A 20,146-nucleotide genomic window follows, 5' to 3' on the forward strand; every position below is an offset into this window, starting at 1 on the left:
CCATCCTTAGGATATAGTCTAAGATCCAGAAAAGGAATGGAGGAATTGTTATTTTCACCAGTAAACCGAAGGTTCATATCCCGTGTATTCAGCCATCCAGAACACTCCTCTAGAGATTCCTGGTCACCTTCCCAGATGACCAGGATATCCTCTATATAGCGCTTCCATAGTTTAAGTTGACCATGGAAAGGGTTACGTTGAGGATAGATGTGTTTATGTAGGGGCCAGATGGGGATAGTAAGATAGGCGTCCTTGAGATCTAGTCTTGTTAGCCAGTCCCCCTTCCTTAGGATGTCTCTTAGTAGGTATATTGCCTCCATTTTGAAGTGTTGATAGACCACCCATTCGTTTAAGTCTTTGAGGTTTATGACTTGTCTCATCTCTTTGTTCTTTTTCTCCACCAGAAAGATGTTGCTGATAAAAAACCAACCCCTGAATCGGTTGCCTCTCTGATGGCACCTTTGGTCAATAGGTCTTGTACCTCCTTTGTTACCAATTTTGAGTGTTCTTTTGAAAAAGTGATTTCTCTTGGGGTTTTGTCTTGAAAGGGTATGTCTGTGAACTCTATTCTGTATCTCCTGACCATTTGTAGCACCCAAGGATCTTGTGTCACTAAGTTCCAGTTTCTACAGAACTGGGCTAGTCTTCCCCCCCCCCCCACCTTTATAGGTGAATCTGAAGGGTTTTTCGGTGACGTACCTTGTGAGAAGTTTTTATGTCTTCTATCGCCTCTGGTATTCCGGAAGCGGCCTCTCTGTCTTTGGGGATAGAAGTTGGAGTAGGAGCCATAGGAACCATAGGTTTCTTGGAAGGACCTATTGCCTTGTGCCATGAAGGGTTTGAGGAAGGTGTACCCCGGCTGGGGAACCGACCCCTTGTTCACCCGGCCCTCCCAAAAACTCTATCATGAAACACTTTTCTTATCTCCTTTTGGGACTTCTGTATGGAGCTGAAGATCCCTACGTATTTCGCTATCTCTTTTATGAAGTCGTCGCCAAAAAGTTGGCCCTGGAAAGAAGGTGCCCCTTCTTTATTGGCGAGTTCAATTAGCTTGGGGTGCAGTTTTAAGAGGATGCTCTTTCTTCTCTTGTTGGAGAGAGCCGTGTTTGCGTTGCCAAGGAGGCAAACAGCTCTATGTGCCCACTCTTGCAGTTCTTTTGGGTCGACCTGAGTATTGCTCAGGTAAGCTGTCTCGGCCATCTCGAAGATTTTAGTAAGGGGGCCAGTAATGTCAAGGAGTCTGTCCTGGCAGGACTTTAAACCTCTGTCTAGGCCTCTTCTAGGATCTTTTCCTCCCTTGTTGATGAAGGACACAACCTTTGGGTCGAGTTCGGGTGTCAATGTTATTTTATCAGGGAGGGATGGTCGGGGGCACTCAGATCGTAATCGAGATCTTACTTCCCTAGGGATCTCCCTTCTCAACCAGAAGGTAATATAATCAGCCACATGCTGTGAGGGGGTCCATTCAGGTGATAGGGGATGCTTTATCATGAGGGGTCAAACATGATGTCTCCAAGTGGGTCAAGAATCCCCATCTTAGACCCAGAAGCCTTTGATGCCTCATCAGATATCTCTTTTTTAGTGGTGGTCGAGTCTTCGTAATCAGAGTCGAACTCTGATGAGCAGGACAGTTCTAGTTCTGGCTCATATGTTTCGTTGTTGTCAGACTCGCTGGATATAGGGACAACTTGGCCTCTTTCATGCCCATCCACAGTGTCGAACACACTGACTCCATCACCGGCATCATCCGGTAGACCCTCAATAACCCCTTTAGATTTTTTTAGATTTTTTATGGGGTAGTCACCTGATGGCCTTTTTTTCTGAGATTTTTCAGGCCAGGAAGAGCATCCAGGTTGGTCACCTACCTGATTATTTGAAAGGATTGCTAATTTTTTATTGATCGTGTCATCCAATGACCCCATCAACTTTCCTAAAGCCCTATTTACGAATTCCTCTAGTTTGCCTTCAGCTAATTAATCTAGCTGTTGTTCAGACACTTCTGTTGTTTTTTGGATTAGCTATATTAATTGGGTAATTGGGTGTCTAAAAGCCTATTTATGAGTGTTAGATTAAATAATGGGCCAGCAGGGGGCAGCTCAGGATAAACGATGTTCTGTCGATGCTCTCTTTTGTTGAAACTGTTGTTGAGAGTTTCAAAAAAGTACTAGTGAGGTGCTTGTTATCTGGAGGAAGGGTCTTTCCTCTAATGGTGAAATCTAGGATTCACTTCCTCGTTCTGTGAGGGCAGGAGGGGATGTATGATATTACAACGCGGGTTTTTACCACGCGTGCAGTTACATCGCATGCGTTACAACGCATGCGATGTTACAACGCTATGCCATTAGAACGCAAGCCTTTACATCGACTTGCGCTAGATGGCGTGCTAACATCAAAAAAGTGTAATTTACTATTCCAACTCCAGTCCACTTAACAGTAGGGAAGGTGTTGGGATAGTAAACTACACTATTTGTAATGTTAGCACGCCATCTAGCGCAAGTCGATGTACAGACTTGAGTTCTAATGGCATAGCGTTGTAACATCGCATGCGTTGTAACGCATGCGATGTAACTGCACAGCGTGGTAATAACCGCGTTGTAATGGCTGTTCCCCGGCAGGAGGTCCCGATGCCGTCACGTTATGATTTCAGACCGCACCGGGAGATATAAGTGGCGACAAGTGTAGGCGGCTTTGAGGTAATGTTATTTTAATTTAAATAACATAATGAGGCCTAAGTATTTGCCGGCGGGTTAGATCTGGTCACGTTATCGGGGTGAAGAAAGAAGAGAGCACGCGGGGCTGCATCAGGCATTGTGGCAGTGAACATAGCTTGCAGGGCCGCGCTGGTATAAGTGAGGCCCCTGCGCATCTTTTGAATCTGGGCCGGTTTGCGGTGACGGGTAGGAATAGAGAAATGAATAAATTTATGAGACAAGAAATAAGTCTCCGGTAGGGGAAGCGTAATAAAAGCGCTAAAGTGAAACAAACCCTGGCAGGCGGGAAGAATGTGAAAAGGGTGGGTAAAACGAAAAGTGGAAACACCTACGGATAAAAGGTTAGCATCATGCAGGCATTAATAATAATAAAGTTCAAAGGTTTACATACAAGTATACAGTGTCGAAACAGAATACATATATATATATATATATATATATATATATATATATATATATATATATATATATATATATATATATATATATATGAAACAAACTCCAACTTGTCAAAAAGTTTCAAAATATGCTGAAGCTTATTAAGCAGGAAACGGACACCAGTTCGTGCTGTTGCTGTTTATTTAGATGCAAGAAATGCCGCCATGACGCGTTTCGGGCCCACAAGCCCTTGATCACATGACATGCCATTTGCTTTTTTTCCCGTTTTAAAGTGCTAGTGCAGAGAATGACCGTGAAGACAGACTCTATGCGTCTGTCTTCCAACATACCGGCTCGCGGCATAGTGCCGAATGCTTAAAAGCTATTTTACATCATATTGCTGTTTGTAAACAATTACACTCACTGTTTAAATACAATAACAATGTGCAACGTTGATTTTCTGCTAGTGCAAAAAGCGACATTGAAGACAGACTATGTATGTCTGTCTTCCTACAAGTCGATTTAAGACAAAGTGCCGAAAGACAGCTGTTTTGCGTCACTATGTAATTGTAAACAATTCCACTCACTGTATAAATACAATAAAAATGAACAACGTTATTGTTTTACTAGTACCAAGACCATGTGGCATATGAATTGCCATTAAGAATTTTTAGAATTCAACAATATAAAAAAGTATAAAAAAGACTTCTAATATATCGGTAAAAACATTGACATATGGTACATTGGATGGTGTATAATAGCTAAAAGGTGGGGCAGGAAATAAATAAGAGCATGTACAATTACGAGTGTTAAAAACATTTTTTTACATAAAACACTCAAGGTTAAAACAATTGTATACTGTTCTGATCACATTTCTTACTCTTTAAGATGATTCCTTGTCCCCTAATAGATAGTCAGCGTTATGTTGGGCTAAGTCATATGTTGTAAAGTGCTAGAAATATGTGCAACACCTGAATAGATAAAGTGCAAAAAGTGCTTTGAATCTGTTTTAGAATTTAAAAACAATTAAGATTCGGTGCTTAGAAAGACATATTCCTTTTATAAAAAAAAAAGGAAAAAATAAAGTTTAAAATCAAGGTTAGATGAGTCCACTGGGATGCTAGGAAACACCCAATTTGGGACTGGAATCGAGTATAAAGGCCCACTAGCTTATTAATTGATGCCAAATGTCTAGTTGGAAAACTCATTTGAATGACACTTGTACAATATATTTTTATCTAGAGCCAAGTATATAAGTCTTCCGTTGTATTCAGGCCATTCGGATGCTTACTATCGAACTCCAAAATGTATTTTGTTTCCAGTTTCCTCAATTGGGCCTCTCTGTTACCCCCTCTCCTCAATGGCGGTATTGAGTCCACAACATAATATTTAAGGTCTTGTACAAGACTGTTATGGACTTCCTTTATGTGACGGGCCACAGGATAGCTTGGATCTGCATTGGCAATAGCTCTGGTATGTTGAAGGATTCGTTTGTGGACTTGTAACTTTGTGCTACCGATGTATTTCAATCCACAAGCACATTCCAACACATAAATTGCATACTCTGGTTTACATGTCAGTGGTTTGGAGATTATGGTAGGGGCTGATTTAAAAGGGGTTATGAAGGTGTTTTTGTTTAAACCCAGTTTGCAAGCTTTACATGAGGAGCATTTTTTGAAACCTCCAGAACTCGTTAGCCAATTTTTGTTCACAGAGATTTCTGGGCTGCTTTTGACTAAGAAATCACTGGATGAAGGAGCCTTTCTATATGTAATGATTGGGTTAGCCGAGAGATGTTCACCAATTGTTGGATCATTGCGCACAATGTGCCAATTTTTTCTTAGAACACGGCTGATTACATCTCTTTGTTTGTTATATGTCAGAATTAATCTTGGATTAGAGAGCTCCTTTGTGTTTTGGCTAGGAATCATGGAAAGTTCTATGTTGGAGTTGGGAAACAACAAATCATCTCTACGTAGTTGGTTAGTTTTACTTATAGCCACCGAGATTGTATGTGTAGAGTAGCCTCTCGCTAAAAAACGCTTTCTGCAATCTTCCTGTGCTTGGACCAGATCCTCATCCCAACTACATATTCTGCGTAGCCGCAGCATTTCTCCATACAGAATGCTATGTATAGTATGTTTTGGATGGAAACTAGAAGCGTGTAAGATGGTATTGCCCACTGTCGGCTTACGATACAATCTAGTCTCCAGTTTATCGTTATGTGTGAAAACTTCTACATCTAAGAAGCAAACCGAATGTTCACTGATATTGTAAGTGAGATGCAAATTAATGTCATTATCGTTGAGCTTAGTAATAAATGCTGCTGCACTTTCTTTATTGCCATGCCAAACCAAAAATAGGTCGTCTATGTATCTGACCCATTTGATTATATGTCTATTGATTATGTCTTTATACAGGGTATGTACTATTTCCTCCTCCCACCAGCCCATATGGAGGCAAGCATAGCTTGGTGAAAAGCTTGCCCCCATAGCCACACCTCGAGTTTGCTGGTAGATTTGATTATGGAAGAGAAAATAATTATTGTTCAGGCAAAATTCAGTCAAGGCAAGTAATATTTTGTTATGATTAAGGAACTGAATTGGTCGCCTGTCCAAGAAGTGTTTCAGAGCTCGCATGCCATCTTTATGGTGTATGCTCGTATATAAACTTGACACATCTATAGTAATCAATAGATACTCATTACACCATTGGCATTCATGGATTTTTGTTAAAAAATCTGTAGTATCTTTTATGTATGATGGTAGGGCTCTGACATGCTCCTGTAAAAAGGAATCCATGTAAATGGAAATGTTCTCCAACAGACTTTGTTTGGCCGAAATGATAGGTCTACCCGGGGGGTTGTTAGTGTCTTTATGGATCTTTGGAATGAAGTATATCACGGGCGTGACAGGATAGTCTTTTTTTAGAAATTTGTATTCGTCCGTGTTGATCAATCCTGTGCTTTTCCATGCTAGTAGGCGTTTAAAAAGCTCATTTTGTGCTGCTACTAATGTTAATTTGTTGCTTAATCTGTAGCATGACCTGTCATTCAATTGCAACAAGACCTCTTCCAAGTATAATTTCTTAGGCCAAAGCACAACATTGCCACCTTTATCTGAGTTCCTTATAATAAGGGAATCCTCTTTTTGTAGTTTTTTGATCAGCTGGTAATTTGGTGCTGGCGTGCTTTGTGATGATTGAAAATGCCCCAGGTTTTGTGATTGAGCTTTTTTATTTCGTTCAAAACTACTTCGTGGGATACGTCAATGGAATCACGTGGGAGGATAGGGACAAAGGTTGATTTCAATTTGAGTCCAGAGTTGATCGTGGCATTGGTTGAAATGGCTTGTTGCTCCAAGATTAGATTAATGTTTTGTGAGTCCAATGTTGGGGAGATGCCTGATTCGAGAGCTTGCATATCACACAAGAGAGTGGTATCTGATACAGCTAAATCTTGCGGCAGTTCATTCGTTGCCAAGTTTGAAATAGGAAGGGAGATTTTAGATTTTTGTAAACTGTGGAACTTTTTGAGTTTTAATTTCCGTATAAATTTATAAACATCCACCCTTGTTTGTGTATACTGGAAGTTAGATTCCGGACAGTACGATAATCCTAAGGATAGCAGTTGTTGTTCAGCTTCACTTAGATTGATATCAGAGAGATTGATGACTGATCTTTCATTGGACACTTGGGAAGCTATTTTTGCCTCCAATTCTTTCTTATCGGTTTCTTGTTGTTGTTGTGTTGGGGACGCATTGATTCGCTTGCGCCTTGCTCTGCGTCTTTCCTTGCGTTTGATGTTCCTCCTTTTCCTCCTCTCATGTTTGTATTCCTGGGGCGTAGATTGAAACGCCGTTCCTCTTGTAAAAAAACAATTTCTTCACTCAAGGAGTGTTTGGAAATACTAGAGGCTGTTGCTCCCCTACTTTGTTCCACATCTGACTCGCTGTCGATGGCCGAGCTAAGATCTGATACAGATGACGCCGTTGGTATGTCCATTGTTTGCCCCACTCTGTTGTCAGGATTTGTTTGAAATCTAACTGCTTTGCGCGGCATCTTGATAGCGTCATATTTCCGGGCAAAAGTGAAAATCTGCCCTCTCTCATAATCAAGTTTGTCACGTTGAAATTTATATGTTTTATGTTTTTTTATTATATCTTCTTCCTTTTTTAGTCTTGTGCTCATTTCTTCTCGTAGCGTAGGCGAATCAGTGCTAGTTTCCCAGGCCATAATCTGCTCGTTGATCTCATCGATTTTATTTTGTAATTCTGCTCTGTCACTATCCGCATACTTGATGAGGATACACATTAGATTTTTGGAAGCCTCCAAGTTGCTCTCCGCCCACTCTCGCAGCATGCTCGGATTAGGGTTTTCATAACTCGGAGCGAGCATGATGCGGAGACCTCGTGGGATTCTGCCCACTTCCAGATATTTAGACAGAGATCTGTGCTCCCACCATTTCGCTTGCTCTGTTTTCATGAGTTTTTCCAACTGTTTGTATAAGTCCTTCAAATTTGATGGCTGGCTATGCATTCCTGTGTCAGATACCGGTATCTGAGCTTGGGAGTTAGGGCTCTCAGTAAACATAGCATCCGCAGCTTCCTCCCTACTATGCAGCATGTCGGCTGACATTTCTAATTGCAATAAAATGTATTTGCGCGAGTTTCGGTGACTGCCTTGCTCGCAGCACACCTCTCACCAGACAATCTTGGCGTCTCCTACCTCGTGCGGCGCTTCTCAGACTCGTACGCGTTCTACGACCCGGCCGGTTCCGCTGCACCGCAGTCAGTTGGTTGTTTCACCGTCTGGGGGTTATATATATACATTATGGTAATAGTAGAAAACAGAGATAATTTCAGAGGAATGTAGAGGCTACTTATCTGGTGAGCAGCAGCAATAAAAGAAGGAAGATGGCTGCCTGTTGCTGGACTACATAGATGTTCAGAATGTTCTCAAAGTTCTAAATTCTTGTTTATAGTTGCTGCTGTGTGAGCTGGCAATAAATGTAGGTGTCAAATTGTGTTACATACCATGCTGCTAAGCCGATTTTATACACCTTCATTGTTTCACTGTTACAGTGATACGCATACATGCATTTTTGCACATGATTTTAGTTATGAAATTGACTTTGATTAAGTGTTTTGTTTATGGTGTATATTGCAATGTTGCACATGGCTCCAGATACTCATCCCGTAATATCTAGTTTACATTTGCACTTTGCACGCGATCTCAGCTAATAATATAGATTGCAGATTTTACACACGGTCTTGGACAGGAAATCGTTGGTTTGGTAACATCTGGTTAATACTTGCATTCAGGATGCAATTTCAGCAACACACTTGAGGAAGTATGTATATCCGCATACTGCAAAGTAACAAAATCTGATGTCCATCTAAAAACTAGTGTTATTTTGTATAGCTCACATTGCATTTTGCTCTCGATCCTAGCCATTTAGCAGAGGATCAACAGCACTTATTAGACACTTTTAATTTGCACATGATTTTAACTACAAGATAAAGGATGGCTGTGATGGAGGAACAACTTATGTAAACAACTTATGTATAGCTGACTTGAACACAATTCACAGTTGATTAATGTCGAATTTGTAAACATGAATACCTACTTCTGTTCATGTCTTTTTCCTTTTTTATATATACTCTTTGCAAAATTGATGATTTTTAATACAAAATTGTAATGGTTTAAATTAACTATATGCAATAAACATTTACTTACATTTTAGCAAGAAAGCAGACAGAGAAAGATAGGTGAGAAAAGACAGTGCCAAAAGGCATGTGGGCCTAAGTGATAGGCATTCTCAATGAAGAAGGAAATGAAAGACAGCTAAGGGAAGAAAAAGATTGGCTAAAACGATGGACGGGGAGTACTCACGTGATCAGGATGGACTGGTTTTCTCTGTCTGCAAATAGAAAAAGAGAGATTACAGAAAAGAGCGAAGAACTGTAAAATAAGAAAAAAGCATATGTGGAAGACGTAAGCAACTGAACAGAAATGATACATCGGGTTCTAAGGCTGACACAACTGGTAATGGGTTAAAAACTATAATAATCATCGTGACGTTTTATTTCCCTGCACCGCTAAGAGATTTGAAAAACTCAGCCCGCACTGGTGGTTGGCCAGTTCCCCCCCAGACCAAGGTGGAATATGGGCAGGGGAAAAGCTTGCCTTGAATGCCTACAAAGAGCAACCAGAGATGGACTCCCCCAATGGTGTGGATTCCACAAAGGGTAGTCTGGTCTGGAGTTGGTGTGGCCCTTACCTGTCAGCATGTACTGATAGGCGTTGTCAGAGATGGAGAAGATGTGGGGCGGAGCCTCCGAGCGCTTCTTCCCCCGGTAGGCACCGACCACCTCCTGGTTGTACACGGGCAGCAACTTGTAGGGGTTTATAGTCACACAGAAGAGCCCGGAGTAGGTCTGTTAGGAGAGAGGAAAGAAAGACAACTGTGCAGATAGCCTCAAAAAAACATGGCGCACTCCAGCAGCCTGGGACTCAGACGGGCACCCCTGAGAGACCCTTGTGAAATGACGTTCTCTCGTAACAGGACCTTTACCCTATCTCTTTCTCTCTTTTGATGCAGGATATGGGTGAGTGTACCTTCAAACATGAGAAGCCGGAGGGTCAGTGGGCTCACAGTCAGTTCTGCACACTCTGCTTCATGAGTCCACCTGGGCCCCGAGTGGTTTTCCTCAGGAAAGTGCTTTCTTCCCCTCTCACTCAGTTGGTGGATTAATGGCTCTGTGAACGTGAATGGGGAGAGGATGTGGTCCGTCGGCTGCGCTGCCGCCTCTGGTGAAGGAAACCAGGATTCGAGCCTCGAGATCGCGTCCACATCCTGTGATTCTGGGCAAATCACTTATCCCCGTGCCTGAATGTGTGATGTAAATACGGCGCTGTGTAAAGCGCTCCAATACCTTCGGGTCGAGTTCGCGCTATATAAATATGCATCAAAAAACGTGTAACCTGGGACTCTGGAGCTCTGGAGCTGGCTGCAGGCATCAATGCAGGCGGCCGGGATTAGCCTTCACCACCTCTGCTCTTGAACTCAGCTTGTGTTAATTTGAGTTGCTTTCCTTAGACTTCTTACAAGGGCACTGCTACGGGTGGTTGAAGCCAAAAACAGCCTCACCCTGTTCATTTCTCTCAAATGAGCATATCAGAGCAAGGCACCGGAGACTAAGAAATATACAGTGAAATTACTGAGCACTTCTTTCAGTAGTTCCACGGAAAGCAGCAGAGCAGTGCCCGGTACAGTATAGGGAAGGCATATTGGGACAGACTGTTCCAGTTCTGCTAGAAATTCTGCCCGATCTCCCAGGAACCATTCCTGACCATCAGCAATTGTGCAAAAGGTACCACTAAACCCCTCACCTTATACCCCAATCAATATACGCCTTAAATCTGAGGTGCCCCTATTTAGAAGTAATTATTCTACAACTGTTTTAGTATTATTTGTCGCTTCCTAGCCACTAACCTGCATTGTTGTATTCAGTGTCTTCTACATGTCATCCTTCATGGTAGATAGAGTGATTCTCAATATATCAATTTTTTGATATAGCCATATTTTTCGTCTTGTTTATGCAGCGGCTTCCTGCATTCTTCCTCACACCCAAATAATGTAGCTTTGGCCAAAACTTGGTTTTGGGAAATTAAGCTTTTTGACAATTCATCTTCTGATAAAGACATCACCAACCTGCCCAAGGAACGATGGTACGATCCAACCTTGGAGATGACTTCTTATTCAACTAGAGGGACCATCTCACAGGGATAGCCAGGACGGGTTCCCCAGCGGTCTACAGCTCCACGACGCCTCAGGGCAGCAGTGCGCTTTACAAGACACATACATTTACATTTACATTTACATAGCACAGACCCTTCAGATGATAAGCCACCCAAAGAGGGGAAGGCATGAACCAGCCCATTATGTGCTCCCCTTGAAGCTGCCAGCCCTAGGACAGATGCTATTGTTCAGACTGCAACGAGGTTTTCTTTGAGGACGACAGATGCAAAACAGGAACTATGAGCAAGTCTTGATCACCTTCTGTTCCAATGGTGCTGCATCAATGCTGGGGTATCTTCTCTTATATGGGAAGCAACGCTAGAAAACATGGCAGAATTGTCCTTTTGGTGAGGCACTCGCCCCACGGTTAGGTGGTATCAAGTATGATGGTGTGGGTGGGCTATCTAATGGGCCTGTTGGTTAATCTGGTCTGGTGGAGTTTTTGTCTGGTGGGTTGTTGGGGGGCTGCAGAGACATTGAGGTACTCACATAGATCATCCATCTTTGAGATTGTACAGCACAGCGGGCTCGTTGAGAAAGGTCAGCATGGCCATGTCTTCGATCTTGTCGAACTTGGGGGGGTTCTGCCTCATGACCTGGCTGTCCTTCACTGTGACCGTCTGTAAGAAGAGAGACAGGGGAAGAGCGGGGGACAAGAGAGACTGTATTGTTGCCTCGACTATTTACAGTGCTCGATTAGCTTTCATCTAGTTTTGTGCTATACAAATATCACATGCCTACATAGATCCATCATTATATGCACGTTTAGAAAGAGACCACAGACTCTTTAGAACCGTATGAAACCACTTTTGATAACCAACATGCCCCAATGCCCACTTAAGAGGCTAGTGGAACATTTTAGCTCACAATAAACCTCTGTTCTGTGCACTGACAGCACAGAATGCATTGATCTCTTTAAATATGATGGTAAGTTGTGCTTGTAATTAAGACTAATCAGACATAAGCTAAGAACCATAGGCATTTATTAAATAATATACAGCAACTTAATTTACATAGTTAGACATTGTCTTAAAGCAAATATAGGAAAACCAGTGACGGATTTTACAGAATCTCAGGCTATAGTGGCACAGATGTTCTTATGCCATTAGCAGAGAACGATGCCAGACCACGTGTGATCTTTACGCAGGCAGCTTTAGTGTATCACCACTACCCATTAACCTACTGCTCTGAAACTCAACCATGAGCGTGCTATCCAAAGGCTGGTGTCTTAAAGGAATGGTACAACATCAGCAGGTTTCATAGAAAAAGACTTCCCACCTGACAAAGCCACAATTCTGTCAGACCATGTCCCGGAATGCTACCTTAACCCTGGGGCAAGACTCAGTAGCAATGAATGAAAACAAAGGATATTTTAAGGGGCAAACACTTTCCAAACAAAAACGTCAAATTTGAAACCCCCCGTATTTCAAGGGAGGGGATTATCCCCCTACTCTCTCACACACCATTCTTATAGACTTATAGACTTGCAGCTTTCAAAGTCTCCAGGTCTTGAAAACCGAGGACACAGCTACTTAGTGACTGGATATATTAGCCTAAAGTTAGGCGAACTAGAAACATTTTATTGGAATGGAAAGAAGTGAGAAACGTCAAAACAAGCTAAGCAACAGCAGATGTCCCTTGTTGCATCCCAGGTCAGAATGATGGAACCGCTGTGTAAATATATAGCACTTCCCCTAGACATAGAGGACCTAAATGCTAACTCTGGTGCCTGCTTACGCCCTAGCACCCTGCGGAAGAGAGGACCCCTTCACCTCCACTGGGATCCCAAGGAATGACATCCACAAACATCTGCATAGAAGTGTTCCCCAAAGACACAACATTGCATATCCAGTGGAGATAGAAGAGTCTCTTCTCTGGTTCACAGTGAGTCCCAATCCCTGCTAGTTTCCACCCATCTCCACCACAAAACTGTGCCACTCCTTGGAAGGGTTCACACGGGGCGTCATCAGGGGCATCTCACTCACAGTGTTGACTGTGAAATGTATTCTACCTGGCGGCTCAAAAGCAACTTTTAATCTCATAGTCAGCGCAACTCAGTACTAAGCCTCCAGCCTGAGACGCGGCAATCAGACATGCAGTGTATGAGGAGAGGCGACAATGGCAGGGAATGAGAGAACAAGACAGGAGGTTCATGGTACGGCGACTCAGAGAACGGGTGGGAGGTCCATAGGGAGAGAGAAGAGTGAGGAGGATGAGCGAAGAGGAAGAGGGGTCCAGGGTAAGGTAAGGGAGGGGGAAAGGGGAATTAGAGAAGAGCACAAGAGGTCCTTAGTAAGGGAGAAAACGGGGAAAGGAGACCGAGAGAAAAGGAAGAGAGGCTCAGAGTGAGGGAAAAGATGGAGAATAAGCAGTGAGAGGAATGAGAGAAGAGGATGAGAGGCCCCGTGTGAGGTAGGAGATGGGGAAAGAGGAATGAGAGAAGAGGATGAGTGGTCTAGGTTGAGGTAGGAGATGAGGAAATGAGAATGAGAGAAGAGGATGAGAGGTCCAGCATGAGGTAGGAGATGGGAAAGGGAATTAGAGAAGAGGATGAGAGGTCCACCATGAGGTAGGAGATGGGGAAAGGGGAATGAGAGAAGAGGATGAGAGGTCCAGGTTGAGGTAGGAGATGGGGGAAGGGGAATGAGAGAAGAGGATGAGAAGTCCAGGTTGAGGCAGGAAAAGGGGAAAGAGGAATGATAGAAGAGAATGAGAGGTCAACAGCGAGTTGGAAGACCGGGAAAGGGTTGAGGAGAAGTCAAATGAGAGATCCACAGGTATATCTTAAGAGATGGTTGGGCAAACACAGAGGAGTGAAGAAAAAGAATAGGAGTGAGAATGATAAAAAAAAATGTAAAGGGCACAAGGGGCATCCTTGCATTCCTGTGAACGCTCTGTTCATTACAGGCCTTTACTCATTCCCAGAATCCAATGTATAGTGAGACTGCTGAAACACTGCTATAACCTTCACCTTGTTGCAGTCTTTCTTCTCACCACAGCCATCTCCTGGCCAAAATCACCCCATCCAGTGACCCACAAGGCCACAGGGAGGTGCAGGCATGGAAGATGGGCCTAGGTGCCCTCTGGTTCTGTAGTAAAGGACAGCCACGATTGGGATCTATCACATCCCTGGGCCCCAAGTTTACAGCTTGGACCATGATAGCTACATCTCTGGTCCCTCCATTGCCAGGACACTTGGTCCAGCATCTGCTTGGACCATGAGAACTACATCTCTGGCCCCTCCATTGCCAGGACACTTACTCAGCCATGCCCTTGCCTTGCTTCAGCTTTGCCCCTTCCTTCAGTCCTTACCTTTCCCGTTTCGGTGTCAGCAGTGACCTTGTCGCTGTCCTTGCTGGTGATTTTGGCCTTCACGTACTCATCCTTTTCATCGGGCACAAAGACGTCCTTCTTCATGTCGAAGGGTCGCGTCTGCATTTCCAGCCGCTCCTTGTCCGACTTGCGTAGGAAGGGGGCTGCAGCGCCAAACATAGACATTTCTGCGTCACCCATGGTAGAGTGTGCAGTCAGAAAGGAGGGACAAGCTTTAGGCACTCTTCTAAAACTCACATTTATGCAATTTCCCACTCTTCTAAATAGTTTCGGCTAGTGACATTGTGTAAAGAGTGGCCGCGGTTAGGTAAATTAAACTAAGTTGAGACTCCATGGGCTCTGATGAATCCCATGAACTCCGTAGACTTCTTCCTACAGGTATGTGCATGTATGTGTGGGATCCATGGTCTGCCCACCCCTGTGTAAACTAGGAGAGCACGGACACTAACTCCTCTGAACTCAAGAGCATTCAAACCTGCCACTGCAAAGGATGTGTGAGGCACGTGCTCAGTGTGGGCACTGATGGGAGTGAGGCTTCATGGATGGGTTGCCTAAGCTACACACAGCATGCAATGGGAAGCACGAGGAAATATATTTCCTGGAGTGTCATGAACCCTCTCGAGATTTGCAATGGTGATGACATATTGATCCACTGAGTAGGTTCTCATATTTCAGAGGGTTCTTTGCTAGGGAGTCAATGCAGTCAGTTGCTGCAAGACGGAACCTGTTGCCAGGAGTTGGCTTCATCCCACCTTCATTCCACGATGGTTAAGAGCTTCATATTCAGAGAGGTATACTGAATAACATCAGATATAGAGGGGTCTATTTACAAAAATGTCTTGCGATGCAGAGCAGAAACCAAAGTTGCTGTGTTGAGTAGCGTGGGAGGAAGAAAGTTGGTCAGCGCCATATCTACAGAGACGGTGCTGTCCTGCTCTCTCCCCACTGTTGGTGTACAACCAGGCTGCCAGCACCATGCACACACCTTTGCACCTTAGCACAAGGGTGTGTGCTTGATGTCTTTCATAGGTTTTGTACTGTAAGGGTACCCTTTCAGTACAAAATACTGTGCTTAGACTAACTTTTAAACTCTTCCTACATTGTAGGTGTGATGCTCAGTGCAACACAAATGCAAAGTCGCAAACGATTGGAGAAATAAAACCATTTCTCCTCAATAGCGACAATGTCAAAACAGTGTTATTTTTTATGCAAAACCCTGTCTTCTTTTATTATTACATGAGGTTTTGCATCATAAATCATGGATGGTTGCATGGGAACGCCCATGTACTACCCATGGAACGCCCTCTTTATGCAAAGTAATTTTTGCATTACTTTTAGGTGACTTTCCAGTGTGAAACAAGTTTTACACTGGAAAGTAAATTTTAACTGAACATTTTGTGCCAATTTGCATCATTTTTGTGATGCCAACTGGCACAAATTGTAAGTTAATTACACCCTAGAAGTTAGACTATGAAATGACATCTGTGATGGAGGCATCTTGTTTGTGAAAACAAACTCTATACTAGAGTGATTTTGTCGGATCACAAACTGTACACTGGAGCCATCTTGTTTAGAATGACCTGCTCTATACTGCAGTCATCCTTCTAGGTTTACAAACTGTCTTCTACAGGCTACTTCGCTTGAATCACATATGGTATTAAGATGATGAACTATGTGTTCTAAGAATTATTCAAATCACAAACCTAATTCTAACCTATTGAAGCTCAAAGAAATCATGCAGTTGTCATAAAGCTCAGAGAGTGTGTTATGCAGAGAGTTCACAATATATCTACACCTCTGCAGTGCAGCGTGAGCCCGGCAGAAGGAAGGAGAAGTGAACTCCTACATGCATCAAGTTAGAGCAGTTCTGGCTTCCATGTTCTTTATAGGTGGCCGAGCCCACCCCTTGAATTCTTGCTAAGGCCGCCCCAGAGAAAGTGCTAGCATTTATACAGCACAGGAACACCACAAAGCTCAGGGCTGCAGAAGATGGTGGGTGTGCGGGCGAGCTGTACTGTTTGGTTGACATCCTTCCTATTGAAGAGTACAGCACTAAATGAACTGGCAGGAATATAGGAACTAGGGAATACGGCCCACTGTGTGATGCCTCAGGGCTCCCCGCTGTGGCTCACTGGAGTTTCCACTCTATTTATACAAAACAGTTGCGTAATCTACTCGTGAACGAAGGTGTAGGGCATTGTATCTAAAACAAGACTAGGGGAACCAATGTTTCATGCTAGATTCTGATCAGTCCAGTGTGTGCCTGAACAGTGCGACTGGTGCGGCCGCACTGGGCACTGACCTGTGGAGGGGGGGCACTGTGTTTAGCAATAACTTATGATTGGAGAGATGAGGGGCACTTTTTCCCGGTGGTATTGTGAGAATCTGATAAGGCGGTCATGGGATGTGGGGGCGCCACAAATGATAGTCGCACTGAGCACCAGCAAATCATGAGCATTACCATGTGGTTTTGATCAACAGGTGCTAAAATCGATTACACTCACAGGTACCAATAGCGAAAGACCTCTGGGAATCCAAACATTTAGTAAGCACAAGCTGGAACCATAACAGATAAGAAGTGGGTCTCGTAAGCACTGATCACCCCAGTGACTGGAGATTCTGTCCAGTCTTCACTTGGACAACCAGAATCTCCCTTCCAATTTACCAGAGATCTCTGACTTCCACAAATCCACACCCTGAAAACACAGAAGGACCATGCAAGAAATCTCACTTGAACGAATTCTCACACTTTTACTCACCTTACCTGGGAGGAGGCGATATTCAGGGAACCCCTGCAGGGAAGACAGGATAAGTACAGTGAGATATGACACTCAACAGAGCAGTTCACAAGTGAAGGGATGCGCACACACTATGTAACATCCCCTCAGTGACAACATGACTACACTCATCATGAACAAAGCCAGAGGGAAGACATGAGCATACTTAGTAAATGTGACACACAACAACAGACCCTGAGGGGGGACATGAGCATACGCATATACCAGCTGACCTCAATGTTTCCGTCTCTCACTCACATCAAAGACCACATTAACCCCACTTCTTCCCACATGCACTCCCAGACACTACACATCCTGAGGTTCTCTTGAATCACAGAGAGTAGCATCAAAACAGCTGAAGACACTGACACATGCTACATTACACTACTGGGGTCATGGCACAAATATCCACCTCCTCAGCTCTGCAGTCCTGAGTATTTTGGTGGAAAGCCTTAAACTCAGACCCATAGTGTAAGTATATTATTATTTTTTCTCCATTAAACAGTTTATTTTTATATGGTGAACGAGTGATCACTAATGACTGGGCCTCGTGGTGCTTTGTGCAGACATCAATTCTGCTTTGCGTTGGTCAATCCAGCGGAGACGCTGCACTGAGGGATTTCATTCTCGAATAACATTGGAGCGAGTGAGCGGTTTTGAGGCTGTGGGTATCCTCAAGAAGTTGTTCTGCAGAATTATCACATTGGTGCAATGGATCTTGTGTTATTCCAACCAACCTTGGTGGGTGTGCTACAGAGTCTTTCTTCTGTTTCTCATCTGAGGTATACTGATCCCAATTTAGGTTCTAATTGAAACATGCCGCTTTGAGCTCTTGCCTCCCCATGTCCGCGCAGTTGGAACACTCCTGGGTTGAGCCTGACATTCCTGGCCCAGAAGTGATCACTGTTAGGATCTATCTGTCTCTGTGTATTCCTGTCCTCTTGTTTTCCTTGCCCACCTGAGTATTCTCTCAGGTTCTCTTTCCCCAAAGCTTCTGGTCCTTAGTTCTCAGTCACATAAAAGTCCTTGTCCTGGGGGTTCTATGTCTCAGTCTCCTGAGGACAGACAGACTGACAGAGAGATCGAACAGGCAGGTAGACCTGTAATCAGGCATGTATACACCTATTCAGAGACAGATCAGTGAAAAAGGCACAGCTCTCCTGTCTGTACCCAATGAGGGTTAGTACTGCTTCCTGTGGCAAGTGAAAGATTGCTGTCCTGTCTGAGGCAGGGGAGGAGAGGCTCTGCTGTTGGCACTCAGCAAGATATCAATCAGAAGAGCAAAGGAATGGTCTGCCAGAGGTGAGGGATAGCTTTGCTGTCTGTGGCAAGTGAAACATATCTGTGCTGCCTACGGCAAGTGAGGGGTAGCTCTGCTGTCTGTGACTTGCGAGAGAGCTCTGATGTATCAAATGATTCAGGAAAAGTCAGTGTAAGTAGGGTAAAAAGAACGTTGTTGGTTATGAAAGTTGAGTGGTAGCTCTGCTGTCTGCATTAAGTAGTACTTCAGATGGCTGACATTCCTGGTGATAACCCACAACTAGAGGCCAGCAGCCAGGTTTCAGAAAGGACATGAAGAATGCGAGCAAGAATACACACCCCACCTATGAACACTAACTAGGGAGGAAGTAAATACACACCTATTATGGAGAAAGTAGTTTCATGATCAGACAACCCACTAAACTATAGAGATGTGAACACACAGACGCTGGCTGAGAATCGCCAAACTTGACACCCACAGGAGAACCCTCTGGCATACAGACATGCACACAAAGACACGGGTACAAACACACGCAGGCAGACACAAGGAAACACAAACCTAGCCACAAAACATGGCAACACATATAAACAAGATTAAACAAACAAAGGCATAGACAATGAAACATAAACACACAGAAGGACAGGCATACAGACATTGTACATACATACATATGTTATGTGTACACGGTCACCCAAAAGGGTATCACGGATCTGAGCAAGTGTGTGTGTGCATATCCCTGCCTATGCTAGGTGGGTTAATTGAAAAGCTAGGTATTCAGCTGCTTGTGGAATTTATGAAAAGAGGAGGTCTAAAGTGGAGTGGAAGGCTGTTTCACACTTTAGGAGTGATGTCAGAGAATGCTCATCCTCTTAATCTGGTTATGTGCATATGCTGCATGTGTGCAAGTAGTCCTGCAGAGTGAAGGTGTCTGCGTGGTTGGTGAAAGGAGATATGACTATACAGGTAGGTGGGGCCTGAGCTGTATAGTTCCTTGAATGTGTGTGTGAGGAGTTTGAATTGAGTGTGTTGGTGTATCAGGAACCAGTGTTGTTCCCTGAGGTGTGGTGTGATGTGAGTTCTGTGTGGGAGGTTGAGGACGAGTCTGGCTGCCGAGTTCTGTACGGTGTGTAGTCTTCTAGTCAGTTGCTTGGTGATTCTGGCACAGACGGTGTTCCCATAGTCCAACATAGAGACACAGTTCGATATAGTAAGAAAGCCACTGATATACGATCAGAAGCTGATGCATGAACAGAAATACATAAGCAACCAGAAATACTCAGACACAGGCAAACATACAGTCACCAAGAAACTTACAAACATAGGCACAAATACATAAACGTGCATACAGAATCATACACACAAAACCTGACACACAGAGGCACCCTCTTCCCCCCCCCCCCCCCCCAAATACACAAAGACACTGGAACACACCCATAAAGGCACACTCACACAAACAAGTTCAACACCCACCACACACACAAATCAAATATAAACACATATATAAACACACCTAATAATGAGCTATACGGCCACTCAAACACGTACATGACAGACATGTAAACACATATGAGTAGATGTAGTGAAACAGACACACACACACACACGTGCAGCTATCTCTAAATAGAGAGGTGCAGGATTCCAGACAAGCACTTACGTACTAACATGTCACGCCCTCAAGCAGAGACACAAAGATCACACACTCACAGGCACACTTACATCAAACAAGCACATACATGTACATTGACCCCAACTCTATATACCATACTGGCACACAAATATCACACACAGACCCAGACTGACACAGGGACTGATATAGACACACCTACAGAGATACACCCACATTAACAGTGACAGTGGACAAAGTAATTCACAAAAAGATACAGAC

General features: G+C 43.8%; 1 pseudogene; it reads right to left on the reverse strand.

The window, feature by feature from the left end:
* Nucleotides 1-8,977: 8,977 nt before the first annotated feature.
* LOC146870724 (myosin-7-like) lies at nucleotides 8,978-14,403 on the reverse strand (annotated as a pseudogene).
* Nucleotides 14,404-20,146: the final 5,743 nt, after the last annotated feature.

This window comes from Triturus cristatus, chromosome 1_1, assembly GCF_964204655.1.
Source record: "Triturus cristatus chromosome 1_1, aTriCri1.1, whole genome shotgun sequence".
NCBI classification, from domain to species: domain Eukaryota; kingdom Metazoa; phylum Chordata; class Amphibia; order Caudata; family Salamandridae; genus Triturus; species Triturus cristatus.